This window comes from Ursus arctos, unplaced genomic scaffold (assembly GCF_023065955.2).
Source record: "Ursus arctos isolate Adak ecotype North America unplaced genomic scaffold, UrsArc2.0 scaffold_5, whole genome shotgun sequence".
Taxonomy (NCBI): Eukaryota; Metazoa; Chordata; class Mammalia; order Carnivora; family Ursidae; genus Ursus; species Ursus arctos.
This window is the reverse complement of record NW_026623067.1, coordinates 61,758,372-61,779,315: the sequence shown is the minus strand read 5'-3', so window position 1 is coordinate 61,779,315 and position 20,944 is coordinate 61,758,372. Positions and strand designations below refer to the sequence as shown.

Genomic DNA, 20,944 nt, shown 5'->3' with positions numbered 1-20,944 from the left:
TCATTAACAAGGTCAAAATCAATGTTATTTTACTGTTTGGAATCATTTTTGGCGGAACAATGAAAAGAAACCATAGTAGAAGTAGTCTTAATATAATCATTTTCTTTTCATTGTTCTTTATGGGAAAATAATTTGGCCCGAAATTTAGTGGTCCCATCAGGGAGGTGATATCTTTAAAAAGGTGGTCTGAAGGACAGGTTTTACTGTACTTTAATAGGCTTATAGATTAATATAAATCTTAATATTCATAATCTTTACCATTTCTTTTCTCAATATCTGCTCCATCTATACATCTATTTATAATGTATGTTTCAAACACAAGATATACTTGATTTTTATTGAATATACTGATGGTGCTACAGGGACAGCCACTTGACCTAGTTAAAAAAAAAGGAAGAAAAGAGCCAAGGGGTCAAATTTCTGGATAGTCTGCTGCTGAAAACAGATTTTTGCAGATACTGCAATGGCCTGCCTGAAAGCAGATGTCCTCACAAATTTGCCATTTGCTACTATTTGTGTAGATAATAAAGAAATAAGGGTACCCCGAGTGGCAACTGTGAACTGTAGGTGATGGTGATGAGATGTGGACTGGCCCCCTGAAAGCTTGATTTTTCTTACCAAAACATGGAATATTTTCCACCTATGTATGTCCATGGAAGAAAATCACAATGATAACTAGACATGAAGTTTATTTATTAGATAAAGAAGAAAACATGTAGATATGCATTGCTTGACATGAATTATTTTTATGTGGTTATTTAAAGGAAAAACATCTAACTAGCTGACATTAGTTTTATTTTGACTCTCAGATTTCTGGTTTGCCTGTCAGCTTATTATGTTATAAACGCTGAAAGAATTAATGAATTTTGTGTGTACATGTAGGTGTGTGTAAAATCGGTATGTTACATAAAAAGCTGTCTATTAGAAAAGTAATACATCCTCATTATAGAAAACTTACAAAATATGGGGGGAAAACACATATTCCCACTACCGAGAGATAATCATGTTAACATTTCTCTCCTCTGTATTGTTTTACACAGTTCAGAGCATTCTATAAAATTGAATATGGATTTATTAAATTCCATTATATTACTTCACTATTTCCTATTATTGGATGTTTGGGTGGTTTTGATTTTATCTTATTACTCTAAATATCAAAGATAAACATGTTTTTACCTATGTCTTTGTTTGCATTTCAGATATCTCCCTAGAAACTAGTCCCAGAGATAGAATTATTAGAGTAAATGGAACATTTTAAGGCTTTTGATGCATATTGTCAAATTAGTTTCCACAAAGCTTAGGCCAGTTTATAGTATAAACTTATTTTAATTAAATTCAATGTCTTTCACCCACATTATTGAAACAAGAGTCGTTTCAGCTTTCCAAAGCAGCTATCTCCTGTGCTTTGTCAGGGACTTGGGGTCCACACCTGTTCTGAGGGAGGTGCACGAGAGGGGGGAGAGGGTTGTAGAGGCCCGTCTGCCATCTCGGAGGGCATCTGGGTCATTCACATAAAGGCTTTTCTTTTTTAATATTGTGTGGTCCTCAGACATAATATTTAGTATCTTAAAGATTAATATTTTTAATAAAGGGAAGATAACTTGAATAATTAGCTATGCATTTTCTTCACCTGTGTTTGTTTGCTTAATGAGAAGAAACCCTGGACTTTATTATTAGAAAAATGGAACTTTATTATTTTTTTTTAAAAGATTTTATTTATTTATTTGACAGAGATAGAGACAGCCAGCGAGAGAGGGAACACAAACAGGGGGAGTGGGAGAGGAAGAAGCAGGCTCCTAGCGGAGGAGCCTGATGTGGGGCTCGATCCCAGAACGCTGGGATCACACCCTGAGCCGAAGGCAGACGCTTAACAACTACGCCACCCAGGCGCCCCAGAAAAATGGGACTTTAAAAGTATTTCTATTTCCTTGCCCACCCAACTCCTATCTTTCTTGGTTTCAAATCTCTTGTCCCCAACACCTCAGTCTTGGAGGAAGTATTTGGTTATGTGTATAACGTCACATTTCTGCCCCCTTTGTTGGAAGACGGGTGGCTTTGAGCCTGCTGACGCGTGTGTGGGAGCTGGGCTCCCAGGAAACTGCAGTCGGTGTCTGCATTTGTAGCTCCTCCCTGTGGTCCCTGTATCTGCACACAATAGGTTCCCCAAACAGACTCTGGTGTGCTTGAAGCTGTCTAAACCTGTGGTATCAGTTCAACGCCATCAGTTATGGCAAGACTCAGCAGTTTGGGTATATGTACATATCCATTTCCTGGAGCGTCTTTGCTTTCTACTACATCCTATTTCAGAAAAGCAAAAATATTGCAAACAGATTTCCTATTTTGGGTTCCCCATAGTCGGGCTGAGAATGACTGTTCACAAGAGGAGGGAAGGAATGAAAGTTCTTAAGTCCAAGAGGAACTGCCTATCAGAACTTGGTCCGGCTTTGACCATGGCTGGTCCTGAATGCTTTTCTCTAAGGGGACGCCCTGAGAAAAGCCAAGAGTCCGAGGACTGGGAAGAGGCTCGGACGGGAAATGAACAGCCTTAAATGATGCTTGTCTTTGTCCGGAGACTGACTACATAGTACATTAGTGACCTTTATTTTATATGAAACAGATCCTCTTACTATATTTCAAAGTAGTTTACAACTCTCTATAATATATAACCTCTTTACTAGGAGATGGTGGAATATAAACAGGAGGATATTAATACTACCCTCACCAAGCATGCCTTACAAAACACATTTGCTAAGTTCTGTTATATATAAAAATATATTTAGCTACCAACTTTACTGTCATTGTGGAAAATTACACAAACCAATATATGTAAAGTGAATAATTTTACATATAGTTAGTGTCTTTTTTGATTAAGAAAGTCGTTTAAAGGACATATTAATTATGCATCTTATGTATCCTATGTGGCTAGAGCAGCTCTGTGAATAGAGACCTGCCAGTTGTTTTGTTAAAATAACAGAATGCAGCTTTGATTAAAAAAAAAATGCATGCAGAATATCTGGAAGAACTATTTTTCCTATTAAAAAGGAGAGGATCAAAGTTATTGCTTTATTTTGCAGATATAAGACTTTTGGAGGGAAGAGCTTTAGGCCACACAAATGTGTGGGACGCAATGTAGTGAAGGTTGTGTATTTGCTAAAATGTTTCCTGGCTGGGACTGTCGATTTAGTGGCAGATGTGTGTGTGGGGAAGTAGCCACTGAAACCAAACCAAAAGAGAAAATGTCTTTTCATTATAGTTGTAATTAGAACCGCTGCATTTCCACATTTAAATTTCTTGGGTTTGTAAAATCTCAAGCAACCCCTACCCTACCCACCCACCCACCCCCCAATAGATAAAACTCTACGTTTGAAGAAAATGTTTTACAGTCAAACTAGAGTTTGTCTTTGCCTTTTGGAAACAAAATGGAGTATTATCTGTCCAAGAAAACACTTTCTGGGTGTATTTTCCTGAAGTGTGTTTGACTTTTCAGGGTGTCTGTGGGCAAGCCCCATCTGTGTGCACTGCTTTGTGGTCTCATTCAGGCTGCTGGTGGTGGCTTTGAATGGGGCAGCTTCACAAAATCTGCATGAAAATTGGGAATTGTCAAAGTAATTTGCCATTTACTGACGCACTCTCTATGCCTTTTGTGTTTTGATCAATAAAAACTTAAATCCTTTACCTAGTTGAGTAACAACCTCTTCTAAAGCATTATATTCCCCCTAATCTTCCCGAGTTCTGGTTGTACAGTTATCCATTTTCAATGATATTCATTTTAAAAGGTTAACAAACGAGAAACTAAACCAACCATACAAATAACAGCCCAAAGAACACTTTCCAAAATGTGTTGCTGTAGTGCCATTTCAAATTTAATATTCATGCAGAGGAAAGCTAAAGGCCACCAAACCAGGTGGATAAAATAGGACTGCATTTTATGACTCATTCTTAAATGAAATCTCTTAAATATTGCTAATGAAGCCAGCTCTCCCACACAGCCTTGTCGTGCGCCCTTTCTAGGCTCGTTCAGTTCCATTTCCCTGTCTAGCAATTTGCCCCAGGCCCCTATTAAATGAATTATCACGGCCCCTAAATCATCTCTGCGGGGGTTTCCTCTAATCCCATCAAGACACTTACACTCCCTTTCTTCCCTCCTGGTGACATAATGAATTATTATTTCATGGGGAGCTGTTAAAGAGGCCCCTTTGGAAGAGTGGAATGTGCGCGGGGTGGGGATCTGGGCCGCGAGGAAGCAGGCTGGGTACCAGCGCCCCGGGCGGCTGCCAGGGGCCCAAGGGGGACGGAGCCACGCGGCCACCAACTGCCCTCCCGGCAGCGGGCCCAGGGGCTGGAGGCGCGCCGTTGGCGGGCGGAGGGCGGAGGGCGGAGGGCGCCGGAGCCCGAGCCGGCCCCCTGCGCCCGCCCGAGAAGGGACTCCGGGCGCCTAGGAGCGCAGGGCAGAGAGAGAATATAAATGTTTTCCTTAACTGGAGGAAACACTGCACTCACAAACCACTTGCGGAATAGATTAAGCTAATTTATTAAACACAGTTTGCCTGGTGACTGAGCTGAGCTGAGTAATGATTTACATTTTTTTTCTTTTAAAAAACAATAATAGGAAGTCGGGGGCCACAGCGGCCCTAATGGAGGGGCGTTGGCCGCGGAGGGCACGGGTGGCTGGGTCTGCGGCCAGGCCTGGACCTAGGACGCGAGCGCGGCCGGGCGCTGAGGCCCGGGCCTCTGCAGGCCGCCGGGGGCAGAGCCTGGGCCCGCGTGAGGGCGGGGGACGCAGAGAGCCGGGTGGCTTTTTGGTTTTGTTTTTTTTACATCTTGTTCCCGAGGAGGCTCAGACCACTCCATACGTCCCAGTGCTGGACCTTCTTTTGAGAGCGCAGAACGTTCAACACTTTCAAGGGCAAGTCTGTGCGGCAGCGACTCAACACAGTGTTCCGTGCCAAAAACCCTCTTTTCATCGTAAATATGTTGTAATATCTCTCTGCTATGCAGGCATGAACGTCTTGAATAATATAATCTACTCAAACACATGATTTAAAAAAAAGAAAGAAAAGAACAAGGAACAGATAGGAAGGGAGGGAGAGGAAAAGGGAAAATACGATGACCTAATTGTAAAGGAAAAGGTAACAACTTCCGTGTATTTCTCCAAAATGACAAGTATAGACTGAAGTAGTCAAATGCTTATACCACTTTACAACAAATTTTGATTTTAAATTGTTCAATTGATAGTTGTTCATCCTTTTTCGTTATAGTTGACATTTGTGGTTTTTTGTTTTGTTTTTTTTTTTTTGGTAATTCTTGTTTTTAATTTTTTTTAAACTTACTTATTTTAGTAACCTCTACATCCATGGCAGGGTTCAAACTAACCACCCTGAGATAGAGAGTAGCTTGCTCTTCCAACTGAGCCCGTCAGGAGCCCCTATAGCTGGCTTTTTGAAATAAGGGCTAAATATATTTGCTCATACATGCAGAATCATCCCGATTTGGATGTGGACTGTTGGAAGTATTTTGAGGAAACTCCAAACCCACCGGCTGCATTGTTGTCAATAACCCGATTTTCCAAAGTGGTGAATGATGCTTGGTAAAGTTGCAGACAAAACAGTGTACATAGTAGTTGTATATGTGGAAAACTCATTGTATTTTAAAATGATGTGAAAATACCTTGCGTTTATATGCAGCATGGAGTTTAAGATAGTAACCAAAGGCTTTCTCACCTACATGTGTCTAACATCCAAGTCCGAACATCTGAAATTGTTCAGCCAGGTGGGGGGCTGAGACTATTCTGTAGGTGGCAATGCGCTGTCTTCTGGGTGATAGCATTACCCCCTTTGAGACTCACTGATCGAGAACATTAGTCTTTAAATGCCTTGTATTATTATTTCATAGGGAGCAGACCATTTGGCATTTGCTGCCAGAATGCTTGCCGGTCTCTTGAAACCCGTTCACAATTCTGTATAGAATCCATGTGTTCTGGATTATGAACCCTTGGTCTACAGTGGGAATTGAGAGATTAGAATCATAGAGTTGGAAAGAACTTTGCCAGGACCCCCAGGGGAAATCCTTTAGTGACAGCTCATCCAAGTTTCTGAAAACTATATCCGGGTTTTGGTTTCATTAGGTTCTCTGCAGGAGAATCTTTGCCTTCCTTCTTCCGAAAATGGACCTAAAATTCCTTTAGCTTTTAGAGCAGCTTTAGGACGTTGTTCACTTCTACTGAAGTTGTGGACAATAAAAGCCCTTAATCTAGTCTCCTAGCTCTTGGTAAGATGTTTCACTCTCTACTTTGGCAGTTAGTGTTTTGTAGCCAGCTGTAGGACATTACTTTAATATATGTTAAATGCCTTCTCATTAGAGCTGATCCTTCTTTCTAGCCTGTCTGGAGTTTTTGGATACCAGTTTTGTCTTTGAATCGATAAGCTTTCCCTTCTAATTTTGTGTGATTTGTAAGTCAAAATATTAGAATTCATTATTACGAAAAGAAAAACCAAGAGAGGCCTCTCTTGCCAATGCTGCATCATTAGGAATAATACCATATAAATATCAGCTTTTTGCAATGTGTGCATTAACAGCTGCATTATCTAAGCGTGTGTATCACCACGTATTTGGAGAGCTGAAGAAGGAAGACAGTAGACTTTAAAATGTTTGTGTCTTCATTTGTTTTCTTTTTTGTTAGAAAAGTTTGACATTAATTTTAAGAATCCCTTAGAAGACGGGTGTTCCCTACTCTCAATGTGGGAATTTTGTTAATCCTAGAAATAATATTATTCCAAATGAAAATAATTTTTAGAAGAAAGAAATTTCCCACATTCCTACCATTCTCACATAGTTGTTTTCATGTTCTAGGTTCCCTTCTGTATCTTCTAGTTTTTGCGCTTGTCTTTATATATTGCACGCTGTTTTCTACATGTGTTTTCTAGTTTCCTGTTAGGAATGGGTGTTAGCCTGCATTTATTCTTAGGTAATGTGGATAAAAACAGGCAGCAGAGAGTCTTCAATACAGTTCTACCTAGGTGGACTGACAAGCTAAAACCTTTGCAGGCCTTTTAAAAATATAATCACTGTAATAGTGAGGTAGGACTGTCAGATTCATTTAATACCTCACTTAAAAAAAAAAAAAACCCGTATACATGTGTATAAATCACAAGTGAAAAAGGGTGACGGGTTCTTGAGCTGCTGGCTTGGAAGGTCCTGAAGTTGTGATTTAGGGTACTTTGGTCTGTGGCTTTGGTTCTGCTAGAAAGTGGGGGCGGGGAGCGGGGGAGACTGGGAGGGGAGGTAGAGAGGCCATCTTGATTCATCTCTGGTTTTGGAGGGCATTGGGCCAAGTGTGCTGGGGCAGTGGGGGAAATCACGTCCTCATCTGAAGTTCCTTACTTCTCTTTCTCTTCCCATGATGTTACCACCTCTGGACTAGTTGGACCTTTTCTGGGGACCCAGGTGGAGCAGCTACCCTTTGATATTTGTCCACAGCCTGAGAAGGCTCAATTAAAGTTTGATTTACCATTCATACCTGCTCTTCTATCCTCTTATGCTGAGTATTATATAGAAAAACTTCATTGGAATAATCCTTATTTTTAGAAAATTGACAGTGATGGTGGCTACCAGTTATTGGGCATCTACTATATGCCAAACAGTGTATACTTGTATCATTAGGCTTTACAGCCATCCTATGAGGTAGGAATCATTATTTCCATTTTAGAGATGAAAAATGCTCAGAGAGGTTAAGTGTCTTATCTAAACACAGGGTGGCCTATTTTCACAGCACAGGGTTGTTTTTACCATGTAACACTCTGTGTCTATTTAAGGATATATCAATTCGAGCAATGAAAATGACATCACAAGATCCCAAGCTTTAGTTCTCATTTAAGAAGACAAGAGAAGGTGAGCAGAGAGATCTGGGGCTTTTCCAAAGCAGGAAGGATGGTGTGACAGCTCCCAATGACTTGTCACTGAACAAAGCACACGGTGTTCCGGGAACAGAGGGCAGACACTTGAAAACTTAGCAACAGGGAATGATCCCAAAACAATGAAGCCTAAGAGACCAGTTTGGTGTATTTTCGGGATGTAAAATGTTAGCTCAAAATACTTAAATTGTAGCACAGAATCTGTCACCAAACCACTGGGTGACTGTAATTCAGTTACTGAAGTAAATTCCTCCAGCCTAACCTGAATCAGGGTTTGCTGAATAAATACATGATGATTCTTTGGAGTAGCTAAGAATTCCTTATAAGAGAGGTATAAGGAAAACCCGATTTTGTTTAGTATATGCAGATGCTTTTCAGCCTTTGACTGGAAACCGGCAAGCCCCTTGCGTTTTCTGACAAAAGAGTGATCCTTGTCAAGCTCAGAAATCAGTTGGCTTAAAGTACATTCTTTGTAATGTCAGGTAGGGTATAGGGATAACCCAGTTCCACAATTGAAGAAGTGATAAGTCTTTAAGTGTTCCCTTCTCCTGAAATAAAAATCCTCAGCCAAGGTTGTTGGGGGTGTCCTCATCCTTTAGCTGAGTCCCACTCTCAGGCATCTCTAAGCTCATGAACGCAAGACTAACAAGGGCCACATTGCTGCTGCGGCCCCTAGGGATTCCTCCTGAAAATCAACTCCTAGACTTTACAGCATTACTGAGTCTTCTCAGTTCTATATAGCCGAGGCTGCTGTCATTGTCCCAGCATATAATAGCATCAGAACTCCAGGAAAAATCAGCCCTGATTCAGTTGATCCTCAGAAACACTCTTCAAGGGAATCCAAGGATCCAAAAATTCTGGCGAGCTAGGTCAGTGTGCTTAGTTCTACAATCCACTTGAAAGTAAAGACTGTGGGTCTGGTCAGATAACCCAGGACGTTTCAATGTCCTGATGATTTATTACCAGAGCAAATAGAAATATTGCAGACCACAGTATCATTTATCATGTAATTACATATCTTTCTGGGAAATAACATACATGACCACAGAAGCGATGTAGAGCTACCCTGTCTTTTGCTCTGGGCCTCAGTTTCCTTGCCTGCAGGGGGAGGGGCTTGGGCAGTATGGTCTCTGGATCTTGAAGGTGTCTGGCAGCCCTAACCTTCAAGAGTCTGTAGACAGATACGGTTTTACACAGAGGCATAAGCCGCTCTTACCCAGAGTGGCCTTCTTGAGCTATGGTTTTGCTGATACCACCGCCTATCCGTGTTACATAGATATTTAGCCTCACCAAGCCTCAATTTCCTCATCTGTAGAAGTGGAGAAGATGACAGTTCAAATTCTTAGAGTTATTGCTCTGATTATTAAGGTAACATATGTAAACCTCTGAGAAGGAAATCTCAGAAAGCACCCAACCTATATTAGCTATTACTATAATTATTGGGACATTCCTTTGTCATAGTTTATTGTTGTTGTTGTCTTGCATATTCCCCTACTTGTCTCCTATCTCTCCTTGCTTACTTCCACATTTGCTCTTACCACACAAACTATCTTTAAGCGTTAAACTTTAAAGGAACCAGTAATGAAGGGTCAAACTTCAAATCCAAGAGTGAGAGATCCTAATAATAATTGTAATAACTGATATAGATTGGGTGCTTAATAATCCTAGATCTTGTAATCCTAATTGTAGACAATGAGCTCCCCCATTCTTGCCACTCAGTATATGCCTATCTTTTGCCCCTATCAAACTTTTTATATGGATACAAACACATGTGTTAGAGTGTTAATATTGGAGATGTTTAGGGGCGCCTGGGTGGCTCAGTCGGTTGAGCATCCGACTCTTGGTTTCAGCTCAGGTCATGATCTCATGGGTTGTGGGATCTCATGGGTATAGGACTCCGGGCTCAGTGGGGAGTCTGCTTGAGGTTCTCTCTCTGCCCCTTCCCCTACTTGTGTGCTCGCTCATGCACGCGCTCACTCTCTCTCTCTAAAATAAATAAATAAATCTTCTAAAAAATATGTGAAGAAGTTTAGAAACAAATATTTACTTTGTGTATCTTCATTTTCTTATGTGTTAGAACAAGCAGGATTTGGATTTCCTTAAAGACTATCTGGAGGAGGACTATTTGGGTAATGCTTGTGGAATCTTATTTCCTGTGTGATGTATTAGGAAAACATAATATGTCAGGCTTTTTCATTTTCAGACATGTTTTCTACTTAGGCTATCAGAGCATTCTTGTGAACAAGTTTAAAGCATTTATGTTTTCTCCTTCCCACATAACTAAATTAATGTCATTTGTCAAATATGCCCATTCCATTTCCAGGCTGCTAAGGCAGAGTCAAGTTCAAGTTGTCATATGTTGAGGACAAGTCGACAATGCTCTTCCCAGTCCAGAAGCTGTCCTCCTTGGCCCCTGAGCATTTGATAAGGCCCACTTTCCCCATTCATTCTGCAAATCCACTTTGTGCCAGCTCCTCTTAGAACCAGGTTTCTTTGAAACAGAAAACCAGGGAAAGTCATGGGTGCCTGATGTTCTTCACTTTTGACTTTCAGACCAATATATCAGGTACTTGATGTAATGTATATGTGAGCCATTCTATTGCATGCATAATAGAAAATTCTAGTTAATAGTCTCCAGACCCATTCATAAGATGTGTCGTTAATTATTTCCGATACAAACACAAGAAACAAAGCAAAAAATAGTCCTACAGTATGAGAGAATCAAGAAAATTTGGAAACAAAATCTCAGAGGCACTCATTATATCATTTTCTTTCCCTGCTTTGCTGTTTCTATGACAAAATGGAATGTTTTTCACCCTTCTACTTTGAGCCTCATTTACCAAAAATGCCTTGGAATTATGTTTTCTCGTGCTTTTTCTTCAGTGAATGTTGCTCCTTTCTTCCTTTTGTTTTGGAGAGTGGCTCTGGCCACTGTTTAATGAACATTGTTTTTGTAGATGAAAATGAAGATAATCAGACTTGGAAACTCAATGTGGTGGATATGGGGTGCACCACTCAGAGCCCCCTTTAAGACCAAGGCACTTATTCCTACAGCTGCTGGAAGTGTTGGTTGCTGAGGAATCCCAGTCAAATTCCTTTCCAGGAATTGTCCTCTGCTAAAGGGAGTTCCCTTGCCCAAAATTGCCCAAAGTTACAATCCCTTCCAGGGTCAACCTGTATCCTAGGACTGGCCCTTGTGAGGCACAAAGGGAGAATGACCCTCCAGGACCACCCAGCCCGGAGCTCCCTGTGGATCAGCTGAGGCCTCTGTGGTGATGGCGTAGTCCCTCCCTCCCTTTTTCCTCCCCTCCATTCCTGTTTCCTTTTCTCTCCTGTCAAAGAGCACCCTCCAGTAAACCTCCTGCCAAAACTCGTCATCTCAGGGCCTCTTTCTTGAGGTGGGGGGCAGACCTACACCCCTCAGACTAAAAATATGAGAAAGAATATGCTGTAGTTTGGAGTGAGAGTCTTAATGCCCCATATTTATTTTTTTCCAAAAACATGACACTCGTTGAGTTAAAATAGTTGAAGAACTTCAGGATATCAGTTGCAAAACAGGAAACGATATTAAACGGTATGAAAATGATTGTAATAAATGAGAAATGCATTTTACAACCTTCTTAAAAAAAAAAAACCCAAAGCACCAACCGTATCACTTTAAATATCAGACTTGTGAAAAACATAAAATTCTGCCAAGGAAATATTATTATTAGAAATTCTGGGACAGGGGCGCCTGGGTGGCTCAGTCGTTAAGCGTCTGCCTTCGGCTCAGGGCATGATCCCAGCGTTCTGGGATCGAGCCCCACATCAGGCTCCTCCACTGGGAGCCTGCTTCTTCCTCTCCCACTCCTCCTGCTTGTGTTCCCTCTCTTGCTGGCTGTCTCTATCTCTGTCAAATAAATTAATAAAATCTTTAAAAAAAAAAAATTCTGGGACAAAGAGCACTGTTAATACCGTTTTTTCCCTTTTGTATTGTTTTTTGGAACGTGAATTGCCTAGCGTAATAAATGCTTAGTGGTTGAAGCAGCCACCTTACCATGGTCATTGGGGTTGAGGGTGGGGCAGGAGCAAATGTGCTTCCAGAGAGAAAACAAAGATACCAGCGAGGTTGCTCCATATGAACACCCCATTGAGACTATGAGACTTAATTTTTTTTTAAGATTTTATTTTTAAGTAACCTCTATCCCCAACATGGGGCTCAAACTCACAATCCCGAGATCAAGAGCCCCATGCTCTACCGACTGAGCTAGTATGATGCCCCAGGACTGTAATTTTTAAAAATTTATTTATTTTTATTTTTTAAAAGTTTTTATTTAAGTTCTAGTTAGTTAACATATAGTAATATTGGTTTCAGGAGTCGAATTTAATGATTCATCATTTACATATAACACCCAGTGCTCATTGCAATAAGTGTCCTCCCTAATACCCATCACCCATCTAGCCCATTCCCCCACCCGCCTCCCCTGGGACTGTAATTCTTAAAAATTTTTCTTCAAAGGATTTACCTTATAACGACATCGAATGACTATTTCATTTAACACATAGTTACCACGATAATAATCACAACTGATCTTTATTTAGGCAGATTACATGTATCGAAATAGGTCATAGCCCTCTTTTTTTCCTTAAAAACGGAGCTTTACTGAGATTCTTTAAAAATTAATTTATACAAGTTATATCTTAAGATGTCAGTATGAATAAGAATCAAACAACACAAAAGTATACAGATAAAAAGTTAAAATCTTCTTGGGGACAAATATTGTTCTCAATTTGCTTTCAGACCCTCTTCTGGGGTGATATAATTATTCTTGGACATATACATACATATACGATAGAATGTCTTTCATTTTGCTTTTTCTTGTATTCTTATGTTAATAGGATCATACTATTAGAATGTTTTGTGATTCGCACTTTTTTAGTGAACAAGGTTTCATTAATCCTCTTTTTAAAGCTATTTAATTCAAACCACACTGCACTAGTCTCAAGCACTATATTAGAATTAAATTTGATGCTACATTGAACTTAGGTATGTTAGCTATTCTTGGGGATATACTGCTTATCTAAGTGAAATAAATTACTATTTCAGTTTTCTAATACAAATTTTTATTTCTCTCAAGATGCAGAGACTTTCATTTTTCCCTTTCTTTTCAGACTGATTGAATTGATTCTGACTCCAAAATTAATTCTTTTAAAAATATCCAAGAAAAATTAAATCCAGTTCTATTTCCATTCTCAAAGTGACCTCAATATTTTCTCTTCCTTGGTATTATCCTGCCTTCACCATAGATGTTTGTTTAAAAGGGGGGGGGGGAGGGGGGGAAACTAGTTTCAACCACTCAATTTTTGTTTATATTTGTTTCCAAATCCAAGCGGCCTTTTCCAGCAGCAAAGGTTCACTCTCCCACTATATCACTGGTCTGTAAAGTAAATTGCAAAAAGCTACCAAAGTCTGGCTACATCCTCATAGTGACTGTTTAAACCCATTACTTTCTCTTTTAATCAAATCACTGTTGTGTCAAAATATACGATTCTCGCCATGAATCTCTCTGGCTTGTTACAGGTCACCGGTTGCACCTTGAAAATGTTTGCTCTCCTAAGCGTCTCTTCTCCAGCCTCTAGTTAAATTGCTCCAGACCAAGCCTGATCATTTTTCTATACACATAGAACTCTAATTAATATAAACATAATGGCAGAGATCCCGTACTTTACAAAGAGAGCAAGAGAAAATGCCCGGTTGGTAAGTACATTCAGCATCACTTGGATAATGGCAAAATGGGCATGTAGACGGATATAAACATTCAAACTGTATGAAGAACAAAAAGCAAACCTTAAAAATTTCTTATTCTTGAATTACTGAGAGATTTCAGCCTTTATTCTTTTCTTCTTAAGAAATATTTTACATAAAGCCGCCAGAGGGCCAGAAAGGGAAATAGTAATTATGTTTAAACAGCCAACACTTCACTAATATAAAATATTTGTACGGCCCCTTAAACATGAAGTTAAGTGCCAGAGGCTATTTTCATTGTTTAATGTATTAAGTAAATAAAAATGTATCTAAGATGTGGACACACAATTAGTTTTGAGTTATTTATCCTGGAGTTTGTATGGTTTAGAAAAACTCCATCTTCTTGGCTGCTGCTGTCCTAATGCATTTAACTTCAGCCATCAGCTATGATTAAACACCTGCTGTTGTGGGGAAACAAAGCACACTAATCCAATATGTATTTCTGACATCTTAAATATCACCCAGTCCCCTGACATCAGGCACAGCTTTTCAGCGGGATGGAATTCCAGAGCATATTTTTCTAATTTATGGATGGACAATAAATCAAAATTAAGCCTTGGGCAATGAAATATACATCAGTGTGGAATGAACTGACTGCAAACGAGGACCCTGCACAACCGAGGGAAAGGATATATTAATGGAATCCTAAGCTGCAAACACTGAAGTGAAAATTAAGGAAGTTTATTCCACATTTTGTCCCTATAAAACCAAAAGGCAAAGACAGAAAATGAAGTTTTCTTTTTTTCTATGCACAGTACTGAAGGAGCACATTTAAATTTAAAGAAAAAAAAAAGTCATTGCTTTTAAATGCTTGCAAGTGCATGATTAAAGTCAAATCTCCATTGCTGTTTCTGTTATTTTCAGTAATTAAGAAGGGTTTGAAGTGCTTAATGTATTTTCGGTTTTGCTCTTCTGGACGAGTGAACAAAGGCCATTGGTGACAGTCTTCAGTTTCTCCTGGGAAAGTTTGGGAGAAAGAAGGACATTCTTCCCTCCCAGGTGGACTCCATTGGGCTGGGAGCTGTCCAGTGCTGAACGAATCTTCCTTGTACTGACCTCCAACTGTCCTGGCACTTGGAGACAGAGGCAACCTTAGAATTTCGTTCTCCTCAGAGATGCTCAGGCACCCCATGTACAGGGCCACCCTTGGCCTTGCCCACCTTGATCTGGCCACTCCCAAATCTGGACCAAGGTCATGTGGGAGCTGCTCACTTGGCTTATCCTTCTTACCATCACCATTGGCAAGCACCAAACATCTTTAACAGAGCCTACCAGGGTAACCATCATATTTACCAGGGATAAGATTTTGTGTTTATGTGCATGTCATGGTTCTTAACTAATGTTATCTCTTGAATCTTCACAGCATCTCTGTTAATGGGGATAAGTGGCAAATATTTAGCTAGAGACAGGGATACAGAGCCATAATGAAATTGAGAGCTTTGTCTTGGGCTGCATGACAAACAGTGAACTGGGGAAAGGGAACTTGCTGACTGGTTTCCAGTTCTAGATCTCACCTAGCAAATTTCCTCTCTCCAGCTAACAGAAGTTTTTTCAGATTATTCTTCCTAACGCACTCACACCTTATAGTACAATTATTTCTGTAGATTCATCTATGACTGGTTTCCTGACTTGTATAGTATTTATTTATGAACAATTGTTTCTATAAACTCATGTTACTGAGAATGTTTTAAGTTATTAAAATTAATCTTAAAAGAAATCATGTAATTTAGGAATTAATGTTTCACGTATCTCAGAAAGAAACCAGTATGTTCTCTGGCCTCCAAACTTATATTTTGAAAATTTTAAATGGAATGATATTTGGGTGATGTTTTAAAACACATATCCTTTGGGTTAGTTACTGAGGCTGAGATACTTGGCTGCTATAAAACTTAAAAATGAAGGGTATGTCTCCTCCACCATTATAGTTTTCCTTTTTGCATCAACTCCTCTTTCTTCTTCAAATCCTCAATACTATTGCTTATAGAAAATATGCATAAGCCTGGAAGGAGATCTTTTGTACAAAAATATAACAGCATTATGCAACTTACCTGTTTCTAAGGAAAATCTTTTTCTCTGAGGTAATAGTTTTAAAAGGCCTCTTTTTCATTGTATGATCACAATATTACATAGTAATGTTGGTGATCATAATAATAATGGCTGACATGAGTTGATGGTCCTGTTCTGGAAGCTTTAGGTCAATCGGCTCAAGCAGTCCTCACAAGCAGCCTGTCAGGTCAGTACTGTTGTCACCCTTCTTGACAGTTGAGGACATGAGCCTAAAGGAATCAGTTTCTCACCAGAGATCACACAGTGATGGATGAAGCAGAGAAATAAACTCCTACAGTTTGTCTGGAGAGCCTGCCCTTCAAGTACATTGTTATTCTACAAAATGCTCTTACATAAAGGAAAGTTTTGGACTTACATATTTTAACTTTTAAACTTTGCAGGTTAGCTTAACCTATCCCCTCTAGATGCAGTGTTACTCTATAAATCACTGATGGGAGTGACTGGTTGTTGTTCACAGTCACTGCCACATAAATGATTACAAGTAGAATTATAATATTAAAAAATGACTTCCTCGAGATCCAGATAGTTCTCTATCCTCGTTTTTAGCTCAAGGAGTCTATGTTTTAAAATTCTAGCTACTGGGGCGCCTGGGTGGCTCAGGCAGTTAAGGGTCTGCCTTTGGCATAGGTCATGATCCCAAGGTCCTGGGATCAAGCCCCACATCAGGCTCCCTGCTCAGTAGGGAGCTTGCTTCTCCCTCTCTCTCTGCCCTACCCCCCCCCACCTGTGACTGCATGCTCTCTCTCTCAAATAAATAAATAAAATCTTTTTAAAAATTCTAGCTACTATATCAGTAAATATGGGCAAAGACGTAGGGATGCTGACAAAGGATGGGGGATTTCAACTGTGTGAATGAATGAGTTTAAAAACAAGGTTTTTTGCCCATACTTAGTTAAATAAAGCACACAGGTTGGTTTATGATAGTCTTTTGAACTCTTATCAGAAACTTGCCATTAAATCAGAAGAGTTCATTAAGATTTAAAAATATGTATATTGATGAACAATAATACACAGTAACAATATCACATTAATTATTATAGTGGCAACATTTGTAAAAAAAATCAAAACAAAATCTTTTATTACTAATTGTTACCAAAAGTATATCCCATATTTTTCAAAATTCATAAATTTAATTAATTTTTACTGAAGGTCTACCAGGGTGTACCAGGCATTATGCTAGGCTCTAAGGATTCAGTGCAAAAAAAGATAGATATAATCTCCCTTGTGGAGTTTGTCTTCTAGATGTGGAGAACCCTGTTCTTGATCATTGGAAAAATATGTTAGGAGAAAAGTTGAAGAGCATTAAAAATGAAGAATTGCTCCTGACTTAAATAAGAGGCGTTTTTTTTTTTAAAGATTTTATTTATTTATTTGTCAGAAAGAGAGGGAGAGAGAGCAGAAAAGCAGGGGGAGCGGCAGGCAGAGGGAGAAGCAGGCTCCCTGCTGAACAAGGAGCCCGATGCGAATACGGAACTCGATCTCAGGACCCGGGGATCATGACCTGAGCCAAAAGCAGACGCCTAACCAACTGAGCCACCCAGGCATCCCTAAATAAGAGTTTTCTTATCTGCATAACATTTCCTAGAAATACAGTCTTAAGTTCTTTGATATCTCTTTTTCTAGATGACAGTTTCTTCATTTCCTGTTTGAAGATTCCTAGCTCCCACTCATTCTTTTATAATTTCCTGCTAAGGATTCTTCTGGAGGATGGTCGGTCCATTTGTTACTCTAGATCTGTTTTCCCGTACTCTGTCTGTTAGCTGAGACTATCATCAAACTCAACACTTAGATTATATTTCCTTTTTATTATTGAGGTGAAACTGACATAATATAAAATTGACCATTTGAAGGTGAGCAGTTCAGTGTCATTTAGTACATTTACAATGTTGTAAAATCACTATCTCTCTAGTTCCAAAACATTTTCATTTCCCCAAAAGAAAACCAATATCCATTAAGCAATTACTCCCCTTTTCTCATCTTCCCAGCCCCTGGTAACCACCAATCTGGTTTCTGCCTCTATGGATTGACCTATTATGGATATTTCATAAAATTGTAATCATAAAACACATGACCTTTCATGTCTGGCTTCTTTTATGTAGCATAATGTTATTTAGGTTATTCCATGATGTAGCACACATTAGTATTTCATTCCTTTTGTGGTTGAATAATATTCCATTGTATGCATATGCCACAATTTGTTTATCCATTCATCCACTGATGGACACTTGGGGTGTTTCTACCTTTCGGCTATTATGAATACTGCTTTTATGAACATTCAGGTATAAGTATTTGTTTGAGTTATCTGTTTTCAATTCTTTTGTGTCATGTTGTTTTTTAAATAAACTTTTTATTTTGGATAAATTTAGATTTAAAGAAAAGCTACAAAGATAATACAGAGAGTTCCCATCATCCTCTTTCCCCAACAGTAACATCTTACATACCGGTGGTACATTTGCCAAAACTAAGAAACCAACATTAGTACAGTATTATTTATAAATTCCAGACTGTATTTGGGTTTCACTAGCTTTTCCACTAATGTCCCTTTTTCATTCCAGGATCCCTTCCAGGATTCCACATTGTGTTAAGTGATCATGTCTCCCTAGTTGCCTCTGGTATGTAACAGTCTCTCAGTCTTCCCTTGTTTTTCAACTTTGAGAGTTTTGAAGGGTACTGGTTAGCTATTTTGTAGAATGTCCTTCAGTTTGGGTTTGTCTGATGTTCTTATCATGATTAGACTGGAGTTTGGAGACAAGACGTCATAAAGGATGAATTTTTATCACATCACATCAGGAGGTACATGCTATCACCGTAGCTTATCACTGGAGATGTTAACCTCAGTCACTTGGCTGAGGTTGTGTTTGCCAGACCTTTCCACTCTGAAGTCCCTCCCTGGCCCTTTCCATACTCTATTCTTTGGAAACAAGTCACTAAGTCCAGCCCACATGCCTAGGGAGGAGTATCTATATAAATTATTTGGAATTCTTCTGTAAGGAAATTTGTCTCTGTCATTTACTTATTTATTCAATCATTTATTTATGTCAATATGGATTCATAGATATTTATTTTATAGTTTATATCATTTTGAAGTTTTGTCACCCATACCTGTAAGAAAAATGAGAAATGCAGAATGAGTGCAGTTTAGAGTGCGTTGAAGGCAAGAAGATCTTGGGCTTGATACGGAATGTAGCATTCACAGAGCAAGATGTACAATTCTCATAGTATGGGAGATTTGAAGATGATATTTACTGAGTAGGGATAGAATACATTTTGGTGTTAACTTTTTATTGGAGGCTAAATCTAAACTTTTTAGAGGGCTTGTTTGATCAGGGCCTAGGTTTTCTGATTCCTTGTTCTGTGCTCCTATATTATTTATTGCCATCAAATCTTTCATGTGGTCATATTTGTAGCTATTAATATACTTGTGAATAAGTAAAGTGGTTCCACATAAAATATCCCCACTCAACTTACACTGACATTCTAAAAAAAAAGTACTTGTATTTTCTACAGATGTCTCTTACCCAGGATTTAGAACCATGGGGTTTAGATATGGAGATACCTTGACCAGGTAGTACCATTTACTTCTGCTATTGAGGAGGACATGGAGCCCTGTGGCCTTAGAGCCTCTCCTTAGATCATGGACAATCACTGGCAAAGCTACAAGTTACAGATGGACAGACAGCCATGAAAAAAAATATGAAAGCTTGTCTTGGGTTATGCAATAAGCTAATGGTGGATTGAAGAATTATACTACCATTATTATTTGCAAAACCCAAGATGCCTAGTATAACATGAAGTTATTCACTTCTAAGAAATCAGTAACCACGAGGTGCCTGGCTGGCTCAGTCATTAAGCATCTGTCTTCAGCTCAGGTTATGATCCCGGGGTCCTGGGATGGAGCCCCACTTTGGGCTCCTTGCTCAGTAGGGAGTCTGCTTTTCCCTCTCCTTCTGCCCCTCCCCCTGCTTGTGCTCTCTCTTTCTCTCTCAAATAAATAAATAAATAAAATCTTAGAAAAAAAAAGAAATCAGTAACCACATAAGAGGGAAAGCTCATTTTTTTTTTAAATTTATTTATTTGACAGAGAGAGACAGCCAGTGAGAGAGGGAACACAGCAGGGGGAGTGGGAGAGGGAGAAGCAGGCTCCTAGCGGAGAAGCCTGATGTGGGGCTCGATCCCAGAACGCTGGATCACACCCTGAGCCAAAGGCAGACGCTTAACGACTGCGCTACCCAGGCGCCCCGGAAAACTCATTTTTGGAGTTCCTTCCATTTTCACTTACTAGAGAACATATGCAAAGAGTGTATACAAAGATATATAATTATTTAGTTTACAGACTCAGTCTCATTATTTAACAGCCCCACTTTGCATATTGAACATATAGGTATAACAAAGCATTGTTTTTCACCTTTTAATATTGAGCATCTTTGAGTACAGTTGAAAATCTGTGGTGAGACAAATTATTACTTAGCTATTATAAAATGCTGCATACAGATAACATTTAGGGTACTTTTATTTCCATCAAGGTTTCAGGCTAGAGGAACTGGAAGCCTCCTGCCACCAAGAAAAGGAAAGGGCATTCCAGAGTACCTTCTAGATCTACCATAGCCTAAGGCTAGTTTGTTTTTTGCCCCACCACCCAACCCACCCTGGGCCTTAGGTTACCATCACACTATAAGAATATTCACGTTGTTGTCTTCCGATGGCAAACTTACATATAAATTTACAAAGCAGAAACAGGTTTTCAGATTAAAGTTTCCAAAGAAATCTGAAATGTGGGGGCACCTGGGTGGCTCAGTTGGTTATTACATATCTGCCTTCAGCTCAGGTCATGATCCCGGGGTCCTGGGATTGAGCCTCATGTTGGGCTCCCTGCTTAGTGGGAAGCCTGCTTCTCCCTCTCCCTTGGCAGCTCCCCCTGCTTGTGCTCTGTCAAATAAATTAATTAAATAAATAAAAAATTTTTTTTAAAAGAGAAAGAAAAAGAAATCTGAAATTTGGCACAAGCTCCCCTCCATGTTGAGTATTCAGAGAAAATCAGCAGCTTTGAACTATGTCTCCAAGAGTGGGCTGCTCAAATCTGAGTCATTTTCTGTCTACGAAGGATAGATAATTTTAGGCCTTGATTTTCCTCTGCTCTAACTGAAAATATTTAGCTATCCTATAGGAAACCCAAACACTAGTA

General features: G+C 39.4%; 1 long non-coding RNA gene across 1 annotated transcript in view; it reads left to right on the top strand.

Annotated features, from left to right (window-relative positions):
• LOC130542729 (uncharacterized) overlaps positions 1 to 20,944 on the top strand; it is a 158,955-nt gene that overhangs the window by 23,531 nt on the left and 114,480 nt on the right. Inside the window, exons 5-6 of the long non-coding RNA XR_008957469.1 lie at positions 13,471 to 13,647; positions 18,318 to 18,374. This is a non-coding gene — a long non-coding RNA (uncharacterized LOC130542729). The remainder of the gene's footprint in view (positions 1 to 13,470; positions 13,648 to 18,317; positions 18,375 to 20,944) is intronic.